This window comes from Papaver somniferum, chromosome 10 (genome assembly GCF_003573695.1).
Source record: "Papaver somniferum cultivar HN1 chromosome 10, ASM357369v1, whole genome shotgun sequence".
NCBI lineage: Eukaryota > Viridiplantae > Streptophyta > Magnoliopsida > Ranunculales > Papaveraceae > Papaver > Papaver somniferum.
In genome coordinates this window covers 149,426,280-149,449,638 of record NC_039367.1, presented here as the reverse complement: position 1 = coordinate 149,449,638, position 23,359 = coordinate 149,426,280, and the positions used below count along the sequence as shown (strand labels likewise).

Genomic DNA, 23,359 nt, shown 5'->3' with positions numbered 1-23,359 from the left:
TAAATCTTATGATGATAGATATTGATCAGGTTATTGCAAATTGTTTTGTATCCGCTTCTCATCCGCCAAGCCGTCGTATGCATGGTTACGCATTGTGTTTGTGCATGGTACTCGCTCTGGTGCATCCTTCGGATAGACAGATGGAATTGGCATGGTTGTCGGTCCTTAGGAGTGAAGTGAAATCTTTACGGACTCATAGGCTGACTATGCAAGAAGATACACGCAAAGATTTCGAGGAACAAGATGAGACCTATAACATGGCTCGCCAGAACAATGCATCCGAGAGGATTTTGTATGAAGAAGACCAAGTGCTAGGAGATACGCGGGATGCTTTAACTATGGCTACTATTCAATGTGAAGAAGTGCTTGTAATGATGCAAGATATAGAACAGGAAATCGCACGTTGTCGCATGCTCATAAATGAATCATCTTGAAAAGTTCTCCCTTTTTTTTGTATATAGTCTAGGTATTCGCAGACGAAAAAGGATTAGTAGTAATGGAAGAATCAATCAGTGCTTTATGTTTGTCTCTTAAGAATCAAAAAATTGAATTGTTGCAAGCTATTGTTGCTGGACATGCCCGACTCGCTCGTGAATGTGAAGAATTATTTGAGGTTAGACAAATGCAATACCTTCATGCAATGGATCTGTACGTGTATCAATTAAGTGCTAGTCGGATCAACCCTTCAATAGAAAACGTTATGGCTTCGGATGAGGCTTCTCAGGCGTTTGCTAATGCTTGTGTCCGGATGGAGCGTAGAGAAAGCGACTTGGTTGTTGCGCGCGACTTGGTTGTTGCGCGCGACAGGTTGAGGCGCGCGAACTCAGTCCTATCTTCAGTTCTTTGACTTAATGGATTTTGCCAGGTGTATTGCTTTATCTGTTCTGTGTATTATGTCAGATATTTATGAATATATTACTTATGTTACTTTCTATGTATTGTATGCACGCATGACTTCCTTTAGGAGTATTCCTTCCACAATATGTATTCATTACTTGGGTTAGTCGGAGCCGACTCTTATATTGTGCTTATGATATCTTTCACGGTCTTACTAAGCTTTACGCGCAGAACTTTGTTGGCTATAAAGTTTTAGTTTACGTCATTGGTCATACAAAAAATCTAGCCATACTTAGAGTTATTGATACACTTCATCAGTCATGTAAGGGTCTTATCCAGATTCGGGGCTATTGGTGCACTTCATTGGGTCATGCACAAAACCTAGCTCTTTCTGGAGTTATTGGTGCGCTTCATTGAGTCGTACACGAGATTCACTCCTTTCTGGGACTATTGGTGCACTTCATTAAGTCGTGCACGGTACCTAGTCCTTTCTAGGACTATTGGTGTACTTCATTGGGTCGTACGCGAGACTTATCCTTTTCTGGGACTATTGGTGCACTTCATTAAGCCATGCATGTAGCCTAGTCCTTTCTGGGACTATTGGTGCACTTCGTTTAGCCATGCACGGAGCCTAGTCCTTTATGGGACTATTGGTGCACTTCATTGGGTCGTACGCGAGACTTTAGTTATTTTTTTTATGTGATTAAAGCTACTCAAAGTGTAATATAAGATAGTTGTTTTATTATTTCTGAGCCATCCGACGTACATTTAGTTACTTAAGCATAATAAGTTTTAATCCATTTACCATTGATAGGAGTGTTGATGCGTGAACCATTTATCCGCTTGAGATAGTAATATCCGCTTTATGCATCTTCGCTGATCACGTAGGGACCTTGCCAATTTGCAGCAATTTTCCCTCCTTTTCATTGCGCTGGACATGTGGTGCGATCTTCATAACTACATCATTTATGCTGAAGGTCCGTTCATTTACTTTTTGGTTATAATATCTTGTCGTCCTTTGTATATACTTGTCCGCGAAACGCTCAGCTTTGGCTCGTCGTTCTTCTAGGGTATCAAGGTGAGAAAATCTACTGACCTCATCCAGGGTAGTGAGGATGGACATGGACACTCGTGGGGAAGGAATTGCAATCTCTGCTGTCAATATTGCATCTTCTCCATACACTAAGGAGTAAGGAGAGGCGCCAGTTGAACTTCTCTTGGAAATGCGATATGCCCAAAGTGCGAGGGGTATTTATTCATGCCAACTCCTATGGTGATCTTGTACGGTGCATCTTAATATCCTTAGCAATGTTTTATTAGTCGCTTCTGCATGTCCATTTCCCTGAGGGCAGTAGACAGTCGAAGTATGGAACTTGATTCCATATTGATCCAACAGTTCTTTCCCTGTTTGATTAACAAAAGAGGTACCATTATCCGAGCGGATAATCATAGGTGCACCGAATCGACATATGATATGTTCTTTGATGAATGCAGCGATCGTGGCACTTGAGTAATCCCGGAGCGGAATGACTTCAACCCATTTGGAAGAATATTCAGTCGCAGTGATGATATACTTATGTCGTCCGGATGAAGTAGGGCTTATTGGCCCAATAATATCAATCCCCCAACTATGGAAAGGCCAAAGGGTGACGACACTATGCAGCAGGGTGTGCGGGGCACAAATTAGTGATCCGTGGATTTGACATTGCTGACACTGCTTTACATGTTCGGCTATATTAAATTTCATCGTAAGCCAGTAAAACCCCCCTTCGTACAACTGTAGGAAAAGCTTTCTCGTACCTTGGTGTTTAGCATTGTGAGTCGTAGCCATAAATATCTCCGCTTCTTCTTGTGATAAACATTGTAATATCTTATCCCCAAACTCTTTTTATAGAGGATGCCTTCACTCAAAAAGAATCGTCCGGATTTCCTTTGAATTTTTAAAGCATCTTGTCTATTCAGCGACAAGTGTTCATGCTGGAGGAAATCTATGTAGGGTTGCCTCTAGTCCTCTATTTCCACACTACACACTTCCGTTTGTTGTGGGGGCGCCTGACAATCTTCACATTTATCCTGGACTACTTCCGCTTGGACTGCCATATTCGGCCAGTATACGCCCATCTTCTACAATCGGCGGTATAATGGGATTCTTCTTGTCTGTCCGCATGACTCTAGGATAGAAAAGTGTAGTTGAGATCAAGGACTTCATGGCGATTCATTATACAACGACGAAGATCTATACAAGTAACCGTGGAAATTCATCAACAAAAAGGTATGTGGAGACTTGAACTTATCTATCACTCAAAAGTATATCTATTCTATCTCCTACTTCTTATGAGACAAAAGTCGTATTCTATATAGACTAAATCATACACATTTGACATTTCGAGCTGAGCATTCATTGCTTATCTTTTATCTAGAAATCGTTTGTTGGTAAAGGGTTTCGCCTTGATCAAGTTTATCTTCACCTACTGACGAAAGTCAGAAAAGTTTTAATGACTTTGAGAATTGCTCTGACGTGAATCGGTCTATGAATAACGGCTACATAGCGTCCTCTGAGAATGTCTCAATGATCGAAATGGGAGTTTAGATTACATAACCATGTATTCCTTGAACCGAAGTTTTCGAACTTTATTGATCAAGAGAAATCGGGAGGATTGTGGAATTGGCTTTCCAAGTCCGCCGACTAGGGTGTACAAGACGAAGTCAAAGTAGTGTGGATGCCCATTCAATATTATTCTTTGGAGGAACAAAGAAACCGACAACGTGTGGAGAATGAGTAGAGTTGATTTTGGTTGGCATAATCATAAAGATCCAGAAACTCTTGTTGGGCATTGTCAAGTTGACAAGTTGAAACCGCACGAGTTCGAACAAGTAAGAACAAGTTGGGGAATTAAACCAAGCAAGCTCCTTAGTAAGTTCAAGAGGGACGACCCAGATAATCTTTCTTCATTGTCTACAATTTATGCGTCCAAGGAAACTATTAAAAGAATTGAATGGGATGGAATAAAGGTGATGGAAGAATCAAAATGGTTAATACACAAATACAACTACACGGTGAGACACCATGAGTCATCGGAAGGGAAGGTGGATCATATTTTTCTTGCGCATCCAGATATGATTCAATTGGTGCGCTACTTTTACCAAGTTTTGTTCATGGATTGTACTTATAAGACGAATAGGTACAACATGCCTTTGTTGAACATTGTTGGACAAACCTCGGATAAGCAATCGTTCACGGTGGCATGGTGTTTTGGATCGTGAGAAGGATGATAGCTATATTTGGGCATTGGAAACTTTGAAGCTTCTCTATCACGAAGACGAGACTCCCGGGGTTATAGTCACCGACAATGAGCAAGCAATAATGAACGCCGTGAGGATAGTCTTTCCAAATGCACAAAACTTCCTTTGCACTTGGCATATACAATGCAATCTTAGATATAATTGTAGAAGTCATATCCAAAAACCGAAGGAAAACAAAGGAACTAAACGTGAAAAAGAGGAAGATGAACGTCTTAGCAAACTAACTAAAGAGGAGCGGGAGAAGGAAAAAGAGAAAGAAGACGAAGAATCAAAATAAGGTGAGATCAAGTTTGGGTTATTCATGAAAGCGCGGGATAAGGTAGTTTGATCGATGAGTGTTGCAATATATGAGATAAACTTGAAGGAGTTCGAGGAAGATTGGGAGACTAATTACCCCAAAGTAGTGGAATATTGCAAGAAACAATGGTTGAGGCCACACAAAGAGAGGTTTGTGTATGCTTTTACTTACGGATATAAACATTTCAAACTTGAATCCACAAGTATGGTAGAGCAAGCTCATGGGAGACTAAAAGGTCTACTTTTCACAAGTCAAAATGGGATTGTGACGGTGCAACATGCTATCCATGAGTACACTAATAATGATATCAACAAGATAAAAAACACAATTCCAAGAAAGTATCTTCCGGAAGTTGAGGGAGTTTAAGGAGGATAATTGGATGCTTGTCGGTATACATTGCAACGTCTCGCATTAGGAAATACGTTTTATGATGAAACATCTCGCTTTGTTTAAAAAGTATGACGACCCGAGCACTCCTTGTAATTGTAGGATAATGAAGGCTATCGGAATTCCATGTTGTCATATGCTTTGTAGGTACAAAACTCTCATTCCTCTTGATTATATTGATCCTTATTGGAAGCAATTATCTTTCAAACCGGCTCCAAGAGAAGATCCCGATGAAGAGTTTGGCAATATGGAACTTGGGAGAATAATCCTTGAAAAGTACCCCAAGTTGAATAGGTTGGACAACAAACTATGAAGCACACATTGATGCCGATTGTTTACCCTTTTATGGAAGAACTTCAAGAACCGGAGAAACAAGATCCTAATGGTAGACCACCTACCACAAAGACGAGGGAGGAAGAAAGGAAACAAATTAAAGAGTATTTGAGTACAAAGTGCGATCAATCCGAAAGGGAACAAATTAAAGAGTATTTGAGTACAAAGTGCGATCAATCCGAAAGGGAACAAATTAAAGAGCATTTGAGTACAAAGTGTGATCCATCCGGACATGTTTATACCAAGGCGCAATACAAGGAGGAGTCGGCTAAAAAGAAAAGAGGTCGTCCGCGGAAAGAAACAACTAAACCAACGGTTTCAAACTTGAATCCAAATAGCACTCCACTTCTTGAGAGTCAAGCAAGTGTGGAATTTGTTGGAAAGAAAAGGGGTCGGCCAAGGAAAGATTCAACTACACCAACGGTCTCAAACTTGAATCCAAATGACACTCTACCTCTTGAGAGTCAAGCAAGCCAAGAAGATGTTGCGAAGAAAAGAGGTCGTCCAAGGAAGGTAGTACAACCGGTGTTTCAAGAGTATCGCGTACAACTCCTTCCAATTATTCAAGAGTTCGTTATTGGTACTGACGACGTCCCAAAAGATGGAAATTGTGGTTTTCACGTTATCTCACAACAATTGGGACACCTAAGTGGAGAGGTTGAGGAGAATCTCACCCAATGCCAATACATAAGAAAGAAGATGGCCGCCCGACTATAAAACTACAAGGAGTTTCATATCTCAATGATGCTAGAAGGTTCCATGGAGGACAAAGAAACGACTTTTAAAGATTTGCTAACTAATGTTAAAGGCCCGGAGGGAAATGCACCGGTCAAATGGGAGCATTGGATGAGAATGTCGGAGTGTGGCCATCTATTGGCGGAAACGTGGAATTATGTGGTACATTTTTTTAGTATGGGACTATCTATAGCATTTGCACCGAAACATGCGGTTTGCGTGGAGCAACTCAAGCATAAAAGAATTGTCATGGATTTAGTGAGTAAAAATCATTTTATTGGTCTACAACTTAACAAGGAATGTCCATTACCTCCTCTTTGTAGGTTTAGTTTTTGGGAGAAGTTCACAAACAACAAGAGCAAGGAATGGATGAAACTTTATGAGGACAACATGGACCTTTCAAATGTTTTAGATGAGTCTAAGGAATGTCCCATAGATTTGACTAAAGGAGGTTTAATAGATTTGAATGAACTCCCTCCAATAGATTTGAGTGATGATTGATTATGGTAGGAACTAAAGAATCTTTTTGGAGTACTTTTGTAATCGCCTTCGTGTTTTGTGTAATGTACTTTGGCGTACTACAAATGAATGAAATGGATGTGGTTTTTTTTGTGTATACACCTTTGGTCGGCATTGTATTTTTCACATGAACCTGCCGGCCCTCCCAAGTCGGCATGTTATTAATTTGTCAAGTTTACGGCTGCACTGCATGAAAGCACAGGAAAATAGGTCTGGGACGGTCGGCAAGGTTTTTCCCTCTTACAGTGCCGACTGTCCCAGGGTCAGAAGGGTCTTGGTTTCGTCAGGTTGCCGACTTTTATTTGGTCGGCATGGTTTTTGAGGATAACAAAGCCGACCAAAACAGACAAAAAAACTTGTTTCTGGATGTTCTCATGCATTAAGTCGGCAGGGTTTATGAGGAGAACCCTGCCGACTGTAAATCCGCCGTCAGGTTTTATGAAGATAACCATGCCGATCAAAACAGAAAAAAAAACTTGTTTCTAGATGTTCTCATACATTATAGTCGGCAGGGTGTATTAGGAGAAACCTGTCGACCATATATTCACCAGCATGGTTTGTAAACTCTAAAGTGCCGACTGTGAAGCAGCCGACACGATTTTAATTTAGTACAATGCCGACTTTATATTGAATACAGCCTTAATTAAAGCATACAAACGTTAAAAACTTAACCCTAACACATTTGGGACATAGATAATATCTTTTTCCGGTATACAATTTCTTAGGAGAGGTAATTAGCTTCATCTTACCATCGCAACATGGATCTGTGCACGGTAGAAGGTTGATTTTAGCAACTTCATCTTCATACGGAGCTAGGCGCTCATCTATCTAATACAAAAACCCACAACAAGTGCATTTTGAAGCATACAGCTGATATACATCTCCTACTGCAGCTTTCATGAGAAATACGAATCCCTTACAACCTTCAATAGTGCATTTTCTTCCTTCAAAGGAACAATCGTTTGCAAAATGACCACTTAGTGTACAAAGAGTACAAATATTTGGTTGTCTTGCACTTGAAACTTCCATTCTTTATGCAAGATTGAAGATGAAGTTGAGAATGCTTTTATAATAACAACATACCTAATATCTTGATTTTGAAATTTTTAGCCGTTGAGCATTCAATGGGTTGTAATTTGTACCTAAAAAGTACAACTAACATATAAGTCGGCAAGGTCGAGATTTAAAACCCTTCTGACCACCACTCCCTGACAGCATTGTGGCATATAAATCCTAGTATGGTCGGCAGGGTAAAGTTTACACACTATGCCGACTCAGTAAAACATGAAAAATTGTCTAAAACTGCACAAAAAAGAATAACTTCTAAAGCAACTGAAACTGAAAATTAACATAAGTTTAACAAGTCTAAAACCAAAAACTAACAGTTCAAAACATAAGGTAATAGTTCAAACCACTATCTAAGTTTCTAAACCAAGTGAAACATAATAAAATTTAAAAATTTCATGGATCCTTCTTGTTGTTGTTATCTTCCTTCACCATCACTAGCTTCTTCACCATCACTAGCTTTTTCAGCAGCATCAGCTTTTGCTTTTTCCTTATCTGGACCTATGTAATCACCGTCCTCATTGTAATAGGGGTTCACTCTAGAAAAGTCACATGCCCTGAAAAAAGTCCTTGGATCAACCTCCTCTTCTTCTTCCTCTGATGATGTGCATTTTTCATAGTTGAGGGGATTGCTAGGACTGTGCATAAACCTTAGGAATTCTTCAGGATCTTTCTTACCCATCAGAAGTAACTTCCTTACAGGGCAATTCTCTTCAGTTTCATCTTTAGGATCTTCTACATTGGGATAAATTCCGTCAATAAATTCTAATAGCTCTTCTGCAGTAACCGAACAAGGTAGATCTTCTTTTTTTTCCTCTGGGAACCTAAACAATGCACAAATAAAGGATATAAATTTTTACACATTGAAACATGGTTATAGTCATCAAGTCGGCAAGGTCTAGAATCTAAACATTGTCGACATGGTAGTAATCATCTTACACGCCGACTAATAAAAAGTCGGTAGGGTTATATTCAATAATAATACCGACAGTTAACCCAGCAAAATCAGGTTTCTGTGACTTTAAGTCGGAACGGTACAATTTTAAGAACATGCCGACTAAAGGAAAGTCGGAAGGGTTTGTTTTGATTACCATACGACCCTAGTTAATATTTCGCAGTCGCCATGGCTGATATGAGAAGTCGGCATGATCTTCATGTTACTACGATGCCGACTGTCACTAACAATGAGAAGGCCAACATCTTATTTTAAAAAAACCTTGCCGACCTAGAATCCTGAAAAACATAGTCTGCAATTTCTAACCTAATCTAACAATCACAAAACACTAAACAATAATGGGTTTGAGTTTAGAAATCACTTTCAGTCTTCTTTTCACCGGCGGAGGGTTGTTTTCAACATTCTCAGGGATTGAACTTTCGGGTTTACTAGTTCCATCTTTTCCCTTACCTTTTTTGTCTGATTTGGATCTTTTGATACTTCCTGTTGAATCTGTGTTATCTATTGGTCGTTTGGAATCAACCATTTTTCAGGAAAATCAAATTTTTCAATTTTCAGAGATTTTTTCTTATGAATTTGATGGAAGATGAGATGAAGAAGAAGAAGAGAAGATTAAGAGAAGATTAACGGTTTTTTTAAGTTTTTAATTATAGGGTTATTAAATTAAGTAATAGGGTTAATTATTTCAAGGGTAATAAAGTAAACTCACCCACATTTAACCTCCCTTTAATAAGGCACTATGTCCATATAAATCTGGGTATACCCCAATTAGTTTAGGTATACCCCAATCTCGCTATGTAAATTTGAAATCAACTAATAAAATATGAATATGAGACTGTATTACACCTCAATCGAATCTTTTTTCTTTTTTTTTCTTTTTTTTTTTTTTTGGCAAGAACACCCTCATGGTTCTAACCATTTAGGCCTCTATATATGTGCAAGAACAAGATTTGAGATGAGCAATGACCCGTAACCAGCATCAACAATCTTGCATTGAAGTCTAGCTGCCGTACAATAATCCATGGACGCACAGGCTTTTGATCGCTAAGATATTGCCAATTTCGCTTCCCTAGGTACATTGGGTGCTTCTATAGGGTCCACAATATCAGCATAAACACTTAGACCATCCCATCAGTAATAGCTCTTATATCCACTTGACAGTAGTCTCCAATTGTGGTTTCAAAAGAACAAAAACTAGAATCGTGGTCGGTTTAAGGAACATTATCTTACTGGTGACGTATGTAATTCGAGCATCACTCCTTTAGGCGAAGAAGGAGGAAAGGCTTCAGTCATATCATGAGGAATAGGAAGACCATAGAACTTCAACAGATCCCCTAGAACAAAAACAAAAACCCCTGAATGTTTAGTATACATAAATGCATTAATTCCACGGAACGGTTCACTCACTGGCGAATATCAAGTTCTGAAATAGAAAGAAGTCGGTCTAAGCTAAGAAAATTTTTATAATAGTACTGTTTGTGGTTTGACAAAATAAACGGAAAAGGCATACTACCAATTTGACCACCATTGTTCACTTGCTAGCAATCCCGGCACCTACGGTTGCAAATTTCAATTTTGGTCCTCTATAATGCTCAGGTGCAGGCGGAAATAAACCCTTTGAGCTAACAATGCAAAAGCAATGGCCATCTAAGTAATTTGATATCTCCACAGTCTACACAAGACGAGAAATTCAAGAGGCATAATTGGTGGTTGATATTCAGATTTTGACCAATATTAGTCTTTGGCTTTGTCCAACGTTAGGACTTGATACCTGGACTAAACGTTGACTATCATTGACTAGGTTAAATGTTGATTTCTGTTTTAAAATTATTAGATAAATTAAAAGCGAAAGTTATAATTATATTAAAGTTAAATTAAAATACGAATTTACTATTGCATCTCTATCTAAGATTTTTACTACAGTTTCTTCTTCTCATCCTTCTTCACAGCACGAACAACACCATCACTTTCTGTTTCTTTTTTTTCGCACCACTCCACCGTAATCACCACCACCAGTTCCTTGTCATCCTTCTTCGTAGTTTGTTCTTCTCATCCTTCTTCAAACGGTGTAACACCACTCCACCGTAATCACCACCACCAGTTTGAACAAAATGTTATGGTTCGAGACCTTAACAGCTATGAAAGAACTCAAACCTACAAGAAAACAAGTGATTTGAAGGAAGAAAAGAGATAATTAAGAGTGAATTGAGAGAGAATTGAGAGACAGAGAATAGCAGACAGGGTTTTGAAGAGTTTAATTATAATTGCTTAACTTCAAAGTTACATGACTCGAGTATATATAGCTAACATTGCTTGGTAAACAAGCATGCGCAACAATTCTAGGCAACTAACCAACTTCTAACTATAACTGAGTAACTACCTTAATCAAAAAAATGCTAAATAAGAAAAAGCTAAAAAGAGAAATACGTTTGGAGGTGTTGGTGTCACAACATCCCACCCTGCTTGAAACAAGACTTGTCCTCAAGTCTGAAATTCTGGAAATCGCAACAGTATTTCATTAGCAACCTCCCATGTTGCTTCTTCAGTGGCACGACCTCTCCATTTGATGAGCCATTTTGTACCAGCAACATTGCCCTTCTTGTACATATTACGGTCTAAGATGAATTCAGGATCCCACTTCTCATAATCGACACTGACAGGTAATTCAGTCTGCACAACGTCAGATACACCCAGTTTGAGTTTCAAGAGTGAAACATGAAACACAAGATGAATTCTACTCGAGATAGGCAGTTCCAATCGATAAGCCACAATTCCAGTCTTTTCCAATATCTTAAATGGTCCATAGAATTTAGGTGAGAGCTTAAAAAATGAGGAAGTTGCAGCAGTGGTCTGACGATAAGGTTGTAGCCTAAGAAAAACCAAATCTCCAACTGAAAAACTTCTTTCAGTTCTATGTGCATCAACATAAGATTTCATTCTTGATTGTGCATCATGTAAGTTGGATTTCAAAATCATCAAAACTTGGTGTCTAGCTTGTAAGACTACATCCACATCATGCACAGTAGTAGAGTCAGAAATATATGTTGAAACAGTTGGAGGAAGTCTGCTATAAAGAGCTTGATAAGGACTCATTTTTATCGCTGTATGATAGCTAGTATTATACCACCACTCATCCAAGTAGCCACTTTAGTCAATCACTAGGTTTAATTCCAGCAAAACAACGCAGATAACACTCTAAAGTTCTATTGGTAACTTCAGTTAAGCCATCAGATTGAGGATGATAAGCATAACTTCTACATATTTGAGTGTGTTGTAGAGAAAAGAAAGGTTCCCAAAAATGACTCATAAAAATAGAATCTCTATCATTTCTGATACTCTTAGGCATTCCATGTAAGCGAACTATTTCTCGAACAAAAACCTCACTTATAGTGTTAGCGGAATAAGGATGTATAAGAGCCACAAAGTGTGCATACCTGCACAAACGATCCACCACTACTAAAATATATGTTCTTCGATTAGATGGTGGAAGACCATCGATGAAATCCATAGATATATATAACCAGATATCAGTAGGTATGGATAAAGGATGCAGTAATGCTGGAGGAGAAATGGACTCAGCCTTGTGCGTTGACAAGTATCACAAGAAGCTATATAATCCTTAACTGACTTTTTCATGCCAGACCAATAAAAGTTTTGCTGAAGACGCTTGTAAGTACGTAAATAACCAGCATGTCCACCAGTTGGAGTTGAATGAAATTCAGCCAAAAGTTTAGTGCACCATGAAGATGTGGATACTACCACAATTCTGTTCTTATAACGAAGAATTCCATATGTACAAGAATAAAGAGGTATACAATCTTGTTGCTCACGTAGTTTTACAATTGTGGTACTCAACTCAGTGTCATTATGACATTCTTGGACAATGTCAATAATTCCATAGAATATAGGAATACTAATTGACATTAATTGACAATCATTAGCACGAGATAATGCATCAGCCGCCATATTTAAAGCTCCAGAGCGGTAAATGATTTCATAATCATAACCAAGTAGTTTGGAAAGCCATTTTTGTTGTTCCATTGAAGAGATACGTTGTTTGAGGAAATATTTCAGGCTCATATGATCGGTGTATATTCTAAAATGTCGGCCAAGCAGATAAGGTCGCCACTTATTAACTGCATTGACTATAGATAACATCTCCTTGTCATAAACTGAAAGATTAAGATTCTTACCCGAAAGAGGTTTGCTGTAATAAGCAATAGGTATTTTATCTTGTATTAACACTGCTCCAAGGCCATTACCCGATGCATCACATTCCAAACAAAACTCTTTTGAGAAATCTGGGAGTGCTGAAATGGTGTACTAGTTAGAGCCTGTTTGAGTTTGGTAAAAGCTGTAGTCGCTTCAAGAGTCCATATAAAAGCATCCAACTTAAGTAATTGAGTAAGAGGAGCACTAATCTTACCATAATCCTTCACGAACTTACGTTAGTATCCAGCTAAACCTAAAAACCCACGCAAAACCTTTACTGTAGTCGGAATATGCCAATTTGAGATGCAAGAAATCTTATCATTATCAACTGATACACCTTCAGATGACACCATATGACCCAAATAACTGATTGTCTCCTTAGCAAATTCACACTTGGATTGTTTCAAAAATATCTTGTGCGCACGCAAGGCTTCAAACACCAGTCGCAAATGTTGAACATGTTCAGATCCTGACTTGCTGTATATAAGTATATCGTCAATAAATACCAATACAAACTTCCGAAGATAAGGTCGAAGAATATCATTCATCAGACTTTGAAAAGTTGCAGGAGCATTGGACAACCCAAATGGCATTATCAGGAATTCGTAATGTCCATCATGTATCCAAAAAGCTGTTTTATGTATATCATCTGGATGCACATGAATTTGGTGATAACGCGACCTCATGTCAATCATGGAAAATATGATTGCCCCATATAATTCATCAAGGAGTTCATCCACAATTGGAATTGGATATCTATCCTTAACAGTAGCTTTATTTAATGCTCTATAATCCACACACATACGCCAAGACCCATCTTTCTTACGAACTAAAAGTACAAGAGATGAAAAGGGACTAGAACTAGCTCTAAACAAGCCTGCTTCCTTGAGTTCAGAAACAATTTTCTCAATCTCTTCTTTTTTAAAATAAGGATACCTATAAGGTCGCACATTTACTGGTGCATAATAAGGAAGTAAGGGAATACGATGGTCATGCTCCCTTTGTGGTGGTAACTCAGTAGTTTAAGCAAACAAATCAGAAAAAATTGAAAGTAAATCTGAAACTACGCCGCTTACCTGCGAGTTATCTTCTGATGAAGTTGATTGTATGACCAATTGAAATAGAAATCCATGGTGAGTGTCTTGAAAAATCTTCTGCATTGGACTACTGTCGAGTAACAGAATGGAAGCTGACTGATTACCCACTAACGTATGTTCACTACCATTGGAAGTAAACTTCATGTGTAACTTCTCAAAATCCCAAGAGATATTACCCAAAGTTCGTAACCATTCCACTCCAAGTACTGCTTCACAGCCAGTCAATTCTAACAAGAAAAACTCTGTATTGAACTGATAATCTTGTAGTTTCATAGAGATATCAGAACAAGTTCCTTGCGTTTTAAGTAATCATCCATTACCAACCATAACACTCATTGTATCAATAACTGACTTAGCTGCAATGCGACATCTCTTAGCTACACTAGGATTTAAAAAATTGTGAGTTTATCCAGAGTCAATCATAATTGTAAGTGGCTGACCAGAAATATATCTTGCGACTCACATAGTGTTAGGGAATGGAGAACCAGTAAGAGCATGAAACAAGATTGTGGGTTCGTGATGTATCTGATTTGCATTAGCAGGAGTGACCATCTCTTCTGTACTAGGTTCTGAAATTTCTTCTTCACCGTCAGAAGTAGTTTCAGGATCCATCTCTAAAATTAATAATCTTGAAGTTAATGGTTTTGCACAAATATGTCCAGCCTTATAATGTTCATCGCAATTGAAACAAAGGCCTTGTTCACGTCTTTGTCGTTGCTCTTCCAAAGATATCCTCTTAACTCCCGATGGAATCGTATTCTTCTTAAAAGGTACATTTGCTGAAATATCAGATGAATGAGATACCTGTTTGTATGGACTTGATCTCGCCACAGTTTTGTAAAAAGAAGAGTTTGAAAGTAACACATCTTCTTGTTTAATAGCTTTCATAAAAGCTGCAGCTAATGTTGGTGGTTCAAATATCTCAACAACTGATCGAATTTCCTTTTTAAGAGATCTGATAAAGAGATCGATAACATAATCGTATAGCAAGTCAGTAACAAAATTGAGAAGTTGTTCAAATTCTTTAATATGATCACGAACTGAACCTTGTTGAGAAATTATTGATAGCGCCAGATGTGGATTAGAAAACTTCTTATCATCAAAACGTTCACGAACAAGGGAACAAAATTGTATCCATGTAGGATTAGCTAGCTTGTTTTGAATCCATCGATACCAAGCATTGGCTTCGTTTTTGAAATAGGAAGTAGCAATATCGATTTTCAATGCTTCGGCTCTATGATGCAACCGAAAATACTGATCGGCTTGGAATATCCAACCAGCTGGGTATGTCCCTTCAAAGGTAGGGAACTTCAAGTTATTAGGTATCAGAGAACCTAATATACCATTGTTGCCACTCGAACCAGCACTTCCATGCATACCATTGTTACCATTGTTGCCAATCAAACCACCAAATCCAGGAGGTGTCGTTAGAGGAAAACGCGCGAGAAGGAGGGATGCCATGTTACGAGTGATAGTATCAGCAAGAGTTGTTGTATCTTGTCTGTTCTGCTGCATCACAGTATTCATCTCTTGTCTATGATTCTCTAATATAGATTACAAGCTTGTATTATGCAATGTTTGCGTTCTTGTCATAAGTGCGTCAATAACAGCTGCTTTATATTGTTCTTCATGGTCGTTGGTTTCAATAACAGTTGCCATAAAGTCCTTAACTGTTGTGTCCATGGTTTTCATCATGGCTGTAAGCTGGTTAACTTCTTCAGTGAGTGTCATGATTGCAAGCGGAAGCTAAAAAGAAAAAAAAAAATAGGGTTATTTTGAGAAAGATGTGACCTGCTCTGAAGAAAAGAAATAGTTAAGAGAGAATTGAGAGACAGAGAATAGCAGAGAGGGTTTTGAAGAGTTTAATTATAATTGCTTAACTTCAAAGTTACAGGACTCGAGTATATATAGATAACATTGCTTGGTAAACAAGCATGCGCAACAATTCTAGGCAACTAACCAACTTCTAACTATAACTGAGTAACTACCTTAATCAAAACAATGCTAAATAAGGAAAAGATAAAAAGGGAAATACGTTTGGAGGTGTTGGTGTCACAATACAAAACAACAACTGGGGTTTTGATTCAGTGAAATTTGGTTTTCAATTTTGCAATCTGGTTTCGAATTGATTCAGTAATTTGGGGGTTTGATTTGATTCGAAAAATTGATGTTTTGATTGATTCAGCACCTGGCGTTTTCATTTATTGAAATTTGAGACTTGTTTGATTCAGAAATTTGGGTTTCCGTTTAGTGAAATAGGGGGTTTGATTTAATCGGTAAATTAGGGTTCTGTTTGATTCAACAATTTAGGGTTTGTTTTGATTCTAAAAATTAGAGTTTTGTTATTTAGAATTCGGGTTTTGCAATAGTTAGATTTCAAAGAATAACAAAGATTCTGGTGGTGATTGATGCCGGAAAAAGTGTATGGAGAAATAAGGGAAAAAGAGATGATGCTGGGTCTTAAAGGAGAAACTGATATGGAAGAAACATGACCCAAATTCAATTGAGTTTTGAGATTGAATGATTTTGTAAGAGTGGGTTTCAGTTGAATTTGAAATCGGCAACCAAAGATCGAAAATGGCTGGATTTATAGAAGTTTTAGGACTAGAAATGGATTTGGGTGAATATGTAAAGCTGTTGTTGTTGATACTGAAATCAAGGGAAGAAGGGAAGAATTTGGTGGTCGCTTTTCAAGTGGATCGACCGAATTTGGAAGATGAAGTTACTGCTAGGAAGAAGTGAGTTGCCGTGAAGAGATTGTTGTTGCAGAAGAAGATTGAGTTGGGTATGGAGGCGGAGGAAGAAGAGTTAATAATTAGGGATTAATTCGACGTCTCTTACATCTGAGCCGTAGACTAATAGTTTTTTTCACCGTTGGATCTTAGACCCACTTCAAGGCTAGATTTGTAAATTCAGTATTTTTATAATTTATTATTTTACGAACTTAATTAAAGTCAGGTCACAGACAGTCAATGGTAGTCAACGTTCAGTTCAGGTACCAAGCCTGACATTGGGCAAATATTAGACCAAAGACTAACATTAGACAAAACTTGAATATCAAACACCAATTATCCCAATTCGAGAGTACCATATGTTTGCTCAACTGAATAAAATTTTGCATATGTTCGGTGATATGCATAATTCCAACAACAATGAAACATGACAAACTTACTGGACATTCCTAGACGCCTAAAGCATCATCGATACAACAATGCACATTTTAATTAATCAATTAATTCAAGATAAATTCCAGTTCATTGCCTCAATTCAGCTAGTTTCTAAACAATTTAATCTACCAAATCATCTAAAACATAAGAAAATTAACAAGATTTCTTTAAATTTAGCATCATATATCTAACAGGAATTAAACTCGATTAAAAACAACAGGAACAACAATAAAAAGGAACCTTTAATTGCAACTTACCCAATGTAGCTTCATAAAGTTTCTCAAATGCTAAGGCTGCAAACCAGCTTTATAAGTTTCATCTGCCATTTTCGCACGGGTTAATAATTCAATCACAAACAAAAAAATTAAATTAATAAGGTCGATCACTAATTAAAATCACACCATAATAAGTAGATTAACAATATAGCACAAGTCTATAATTTAAATTCAGAGATGTCACTTCTTTTATCCCTATCTCATTGAAAACCTGAATTAGGATTCAATAAGAAAATACATAGCTACAACAACTGCAAAGCATACACAGACTTCATATCAACATAATCCCATGATAAATCTAGAATATTAGATTTAGGTCACCTGTAATCGAATTCTCATCCTTCGCATCAAAGCTCTGGCTGCTACGTAATGAATCCAAAGGAAAAGAAGAACCAAAACGAGGGAGAATCAAGAAGAAAAGAGAAGAACGGGTATGAACTTTGCCTGTTTGCCAGTTCCAGCTTTGGTTAGGTTAAGAAGCACTTAAAGGACTACAATGTCATTTCTTATCAATTCAGTGCCAACCAGGTTTGACCGAGTAGACTCTATCCGTCAAATTGGGATGACTGAAACTTAGGCTAGTTAGAAAGGAAAACTTAGGCTATTATTAATTTTTTAATAATAGTTGTGACGGCTGAGTGCCTTGGGGAGCCAGGCATCTCAGACTATCCAAACTTAGAGCGTCCACCGTGGAAGAATAAACTCAAATATTTGGTCTTTTGAACAAACGTAGTGGAACGTACTATCGATCAAATTTTGATCAACGACTAAAACCCAGAGTATATTTGATCTGGGACCAAAACTAAACCCAGATATAGTCGAGCGTTGATATACTTCACGCCCCACCACCAGGCGGACATATAGTGCACGTCCCACATCAGGCGGACGTATATTCTACGCCCCACATCAGGCGTTGGTATAGTTTACGCTCCACATGGGGCGTATGTAAAGTCTACGCCGCATTTTTTTTTTATTATTTTGTATGGGGCGGGCATTATACCCCCGCCCCATTCTTTGTTTTCAAAATCATTTTAGTGGGGCAGGCTTTATACCTCCGCCCCACTTCTTTCATTTTTTTTTTTTTTTAGGATCTACCCAATCAGGCGTTGGTATAGTCTACGCCCCACACCAGGCGAACGTATAATGTACGTCTGACCAAATTTAGTCTTTCCACCGTAGCGTCACACACCATATTAAACCCAAAATTTGATCTTTCTTTCCCTCTTTGGTCTTTGGTTATACTCGCACCACTGCAGTTGCTCTTAAAACATCAAATAACATACTATGCGGGGGAAAAGAAATATTACAAGTTGCATTTGAAAATTTACCCTGGAGACCAATGCAATAGCAGCCTGGTTTGCCTTTTTCCCCATAATACAAAAAGATTAAGCTTTTTCCTTTCACATTCAAACCGGTTGTGACAAGTTTTTCATGAATGTCACTAATTCTAGATCTAGTTTTCCAACAAAAATGACGGTCCTCTCATTCAACTGCTTTGATAGTATTGATTTATCCAACTGATAAGACCATGTTGTTGCTTCCTTAAACTTGCGCCATGCACTCCAGCTTCTTCACTTCCCTACACTAACCAATAGAATTTCTCGGTATTAGGACAATGCCTCCAATATGTTTATGTTTGTCAAATGTGTGCAACAAAGTTAATTTTCTTGATTCCCGGAGGGGGCTTATCCAAATGGGATCCGGTTTATGAATATTTGTAGTACTAGCGTTGTCTGGAGGTCACTATAGGCTAGCATGAGTCCATTTCGACTCTTGTGCCAACATATTTCGGACTTGGATTAATTCCTCTATAAACTTTGTCGCATCTTGCCTTCCAAATGTACCAGATGAAAATGGCACATTTAGCACTCCATTTTTCTGGAGAGTTGTCCCATCCTGCAGGGTTAGTATACCATTGGAGAATCAAATACTTCACAGACGAAGGAAATATACTGGGTGGGAAAGGGTCTCTATCGGAGGTAAAAACCACACACTCCTAGAAAAAGGACGGGTGAAGAATATATGTTCTAGTGACTTATTATATGCTGAGAACAAAGAGCCAAGTGTTAGAAATATCCATTAACTGGACAAGTCTGCTATTGGTAGGGATCATGTTTTGTAGACATTTGAAAGCAAATAATTTAGCTCCAGGGGTTGCATGCATACACAGGGTCGGAGCCACATGGAAGGGTGGGTGTGCAATTGCCCATCCAGCCCATTTGTTTTCCAAACCTAATTTTTCATATTTTAGCCTAATTTATCCATTTTGCACACCTTAAACATCCACCCATTTATTACTTGCTCACCCAATTCTCAAAACCTGGCTCCATCCCTATGCATACGCGATATGTTTTCCCGTTAACTAGGTCCATTATGGTCAAATTTCTTAATAGAATAATAGAGATTTTTTGTGGAAAATGCACCAGCGATATTGGGGTCCCATCGAGGCGTATCCTTGCCATACCATTAATGTGGATAATGGTTATGGCATTAACAGTATGGGAGTCAAAGATAGAATTTAGATAGGGAAATGTTCCATTCAGCAGAGTTTTGAAGGATTAAATCCTTAACCAAGACCCCACAAAAGTTTGGACTTTTAGATTGGGGCACTAATTGAATGGATGAGATCCATTTATCCTCCTAAATTTTCCATTTCCTACCAAATACGATGAGGCATGATTTTCTCTAACCTCTCTTGAATATATTTCCAAATCTATGAAATGTAGTGTTTAACGTGCATTTTTTTAATTGGCATTTTGTTGTTAAGTCAGCTAAGTAGAAAATGGATGAAAGAGTCAACCAATGAATGTTTTGCTAATTTCGAATCTCAGAGGAAATAATAGAAGTTAGCAATCTTTCGAGAGAAGGAAACACAATATAACTCTTAGTTATATTATCCAAATAAAAATCTTAAGCACGCTGTAACTCCATTTTCGTTAAAAACATGTTTCTTTTTTATCTAAATAAAAAAGGTTATTTGAAGTATTATTATTGAAATGAAACAAAAAAGTACATGAACTTCTTCTGCAAAAAGAAAAAACAAAAGAGAAAAAGAGAGGCTACATCATCAACCCACGGGTAACTACTTACACCTCTTAGAGCATCTCCAATGATAGGGGTGAAGGTCTTAAAAAGACAAGACACCTAGGATTTAGCACTTTTTTAACCAAGAATTTATCTCCAATGCCAAGGTCAGGGTAAGGTAAAAGCATGACATGGATGCCATCTCATAAGAAAGGGTAAAGGAGAAAGTCATATCTTTACCTTCTCCATGACCCAAGGTCTTTTGACACATAATCAATTCTTTATTCCAAAATTAATTTGTCTCTAAATTTTAGGGTAGTAATATCTTGGCATTTGAGATGAAATTTGAGGTAGAAAGTATAACTTTCATTTTTTTTTTAGCCACATAATAATGACCCACAACAAAAAGGTATTAATAGGACCTCCACCTCAGATTACCTTCACCCCTACCATTGGAGATGCTCTTATGAGCGTCAGAATCTAAATAAAATAAAAACAAAACAAAATATAATAAACAAAAGGACAAAATAAATTAAACAAAGCGAAACAAGAAAACCAAAGATCAACTAATACAGCTGACTCAACAAACCTTGGAGTACAATACCCGACCTATCGAGTGCTCCAACGCCATACCTAAAGGAATAGAGCCTCGAACAACAATAGAAAGCTTGAACTAGTTTGACCAACAAACTCCAATAACTTTCAAGAATCTCAAAAGAGATTAAAGAAGTTAAGCTTATTACTAACTCCAATCAAAATTCAGCTATGCAAGTGAAACGGCAGCAACTCCATCATCTATTGTTCGATACTTGCTTCCAAGTTCCTTGATGATCTTTTCAGCACCCTCAATGAAACTGTTAACAATGTCACCAGCCGGAAGAATATCATTCACATGTCCGACTCCCTGTCCTGCATACATGACCATATTTTCAACTTCCCCGGTTGTTGTTTTGTTCGCTACTTCTCCTGTAAAACGACGTAAAACCGTTTCCTGCACACTCACAAAAATATATATATAGATATATAGTTGTATTCCTGATTGATAATAAATCGATTATATATATATATATAGATAGTTATGTTCCTGATTAATAATAAGTCGATTAAATTAGGTTTGATAAGATTTATGTATACGTACCCCTCCATGAATGATTGAGCATCCAATAATAGGTTGCTCCGCATTATTCTCAACATCCTCCGGTGCTGATTTCCATTTCTGGTGGAAAGGGGTGTTAAGAACACGAGTTGGTGCTCTCAAGCTTTCACGATTGTATAGGTCTGTGCAATCGGTATCTTCTCCGGTATACTTGAGCAGTTGTTCCTTGTAGTAGTCATGTGCATACGACTCTTTGTAGCTATGAATCTAAACAATACATCAACATTTGATTATTTCGTCAATCACGGTTCCTTGGTAATTGGGTTTCATATATATATATATATGACCTAGTATCAATTACCTTGTTCCCATGCAGATTCCTTTAGCTCCAAGTGATATGGCACCCACAAAACCACGGGGGTATACAATGGCTCCAGCAGCAACAACTGTTATATTTTTGTCACCGATTAAATCGACGATTCTTGGAACTAAAGCATGCCAACTGACCTGTATATGTAGACACACACGAACCATAAAAATAACGTGTGGATAATTAATTAATACGCATATAAAGATACGTTCAACCGTATGGGAATGCAAGAGTTTTATACATACATTCCCAATGACATGTCCTCCGGCTTCTACCCCCTGTGCGATGATACAATCAACACTTGCAGCAATTTCTTTTTCTGCATCCGCAACTGAACCAACCTGGTGCAAGATCTGGACTCCATTTTTATGTGCTTCATCCACAATCTCTTTGGGATAGTCTCCCCAGAAAACTTGCATGCATGGAGTTTTTCTTCGAAAATTTCCCTGACAGTATGGGTTTGATCAAATTCCAACAAAATACCAGCTCCGAATGGCTTATCGGTAAGTTTCTTAGTATCCCTTATCGCCTTCAATGTGGCATCATACATATTCTGCAATTAAGAGATGATCATTTGTTAGTTTAATTAATTAATACTAGTACATTCAAGAATCACATAATATATAGTTACAAAGATCAAGATATGTATGCATACAACAGGGCTAGACAATAAACCAACGCCTCCAGCATTGGCCACAGCTGCAACAAGTTTTGGACCGGAAATATCAGCTCCCATTGGGGCCAACACGATACCGTTGTCCCATCCTAAAGCCCTAGCGAAACCCATCTGGTAGTACTAATCTGAATTTAAATTTAGATCTCTGAAGGTGTATACTTGCTAACTATTTGGGAAGGGAGATCGAAGTGAGTAAGCACTGATCATCTCTCACTATTTATAATAACTAAAAGACGTTATTGAATCGGTGATGAAGAAGATATGATATCAGGCACAGATTATGTATTCTGCGGGCACCCAATAAGGTTTGTTTTGGAACAACCGATAAGGTTGTTGTTTTTTTTGTGCACACTCTTAAAAGGAATTTGCACAAAACTGGACTCGATATCTTGGGTGTAAAGCGAACTTCTTACGTCAAGTTTTAACATGATCGCGAGAAAGAAAATTTAATTTAGGACACCCGGTGTAGCTTCACTTTCTAGACCTAACTATATGCTCTCATCCACATGCACCGTCTTATATTCAAATGATCACAAATAGAAAGTATTTATACTTTTAGAAACTCGTCGATAGATTGTGTTCTTCATCTGCATGATCTATGTAAGAGACACTTGCAAATGTTAGGTGTCTAGAACATGTTTTGGTATCTATTTGACAATTTCTATGAGCTAATAGAGAAAATGAAAGCGAATTAATCTGTGCAAAAGTAAAAGACTCTAATATCAATAATGGCAGCATGTGAGTATTGCAACGTTAGGTGGTCACAAAATTATGCACGTTGCTATACAGGAGTTTGTTTAAGACAATCACTTCATAGCTCTGTAAAGAGAATATACAAAGACTAGTACAGCCAGATCAGGTATCGATTTTCGGTTGGTGTTATTGAATCGTTGATGAAGATGTGTTAGTGTTAATCTTTTTTAATATTGATTGCGCGAGTACTCTCCGTTCCTTGTTGCATGACCGTGTAAAATTCTGGTCGGATTTGTTAACCTATTATCCTGTAGGGC

The 23,359-nt window shown here is 37.9% G+C and overlaps 1 pseudogene; it reads right to left on the bottom strand.

Moving 5' to 3' along the window:
- Positions 1-20,715: 20,715 nt before the first annotated feature.
- LOC113316974 lies at positions 20,716-22,635 on the bottom strand (annotated as a pseudogene).
- Between the last annotated feature and the right edge of the window lie 724 nt (positions 22,636-23,359).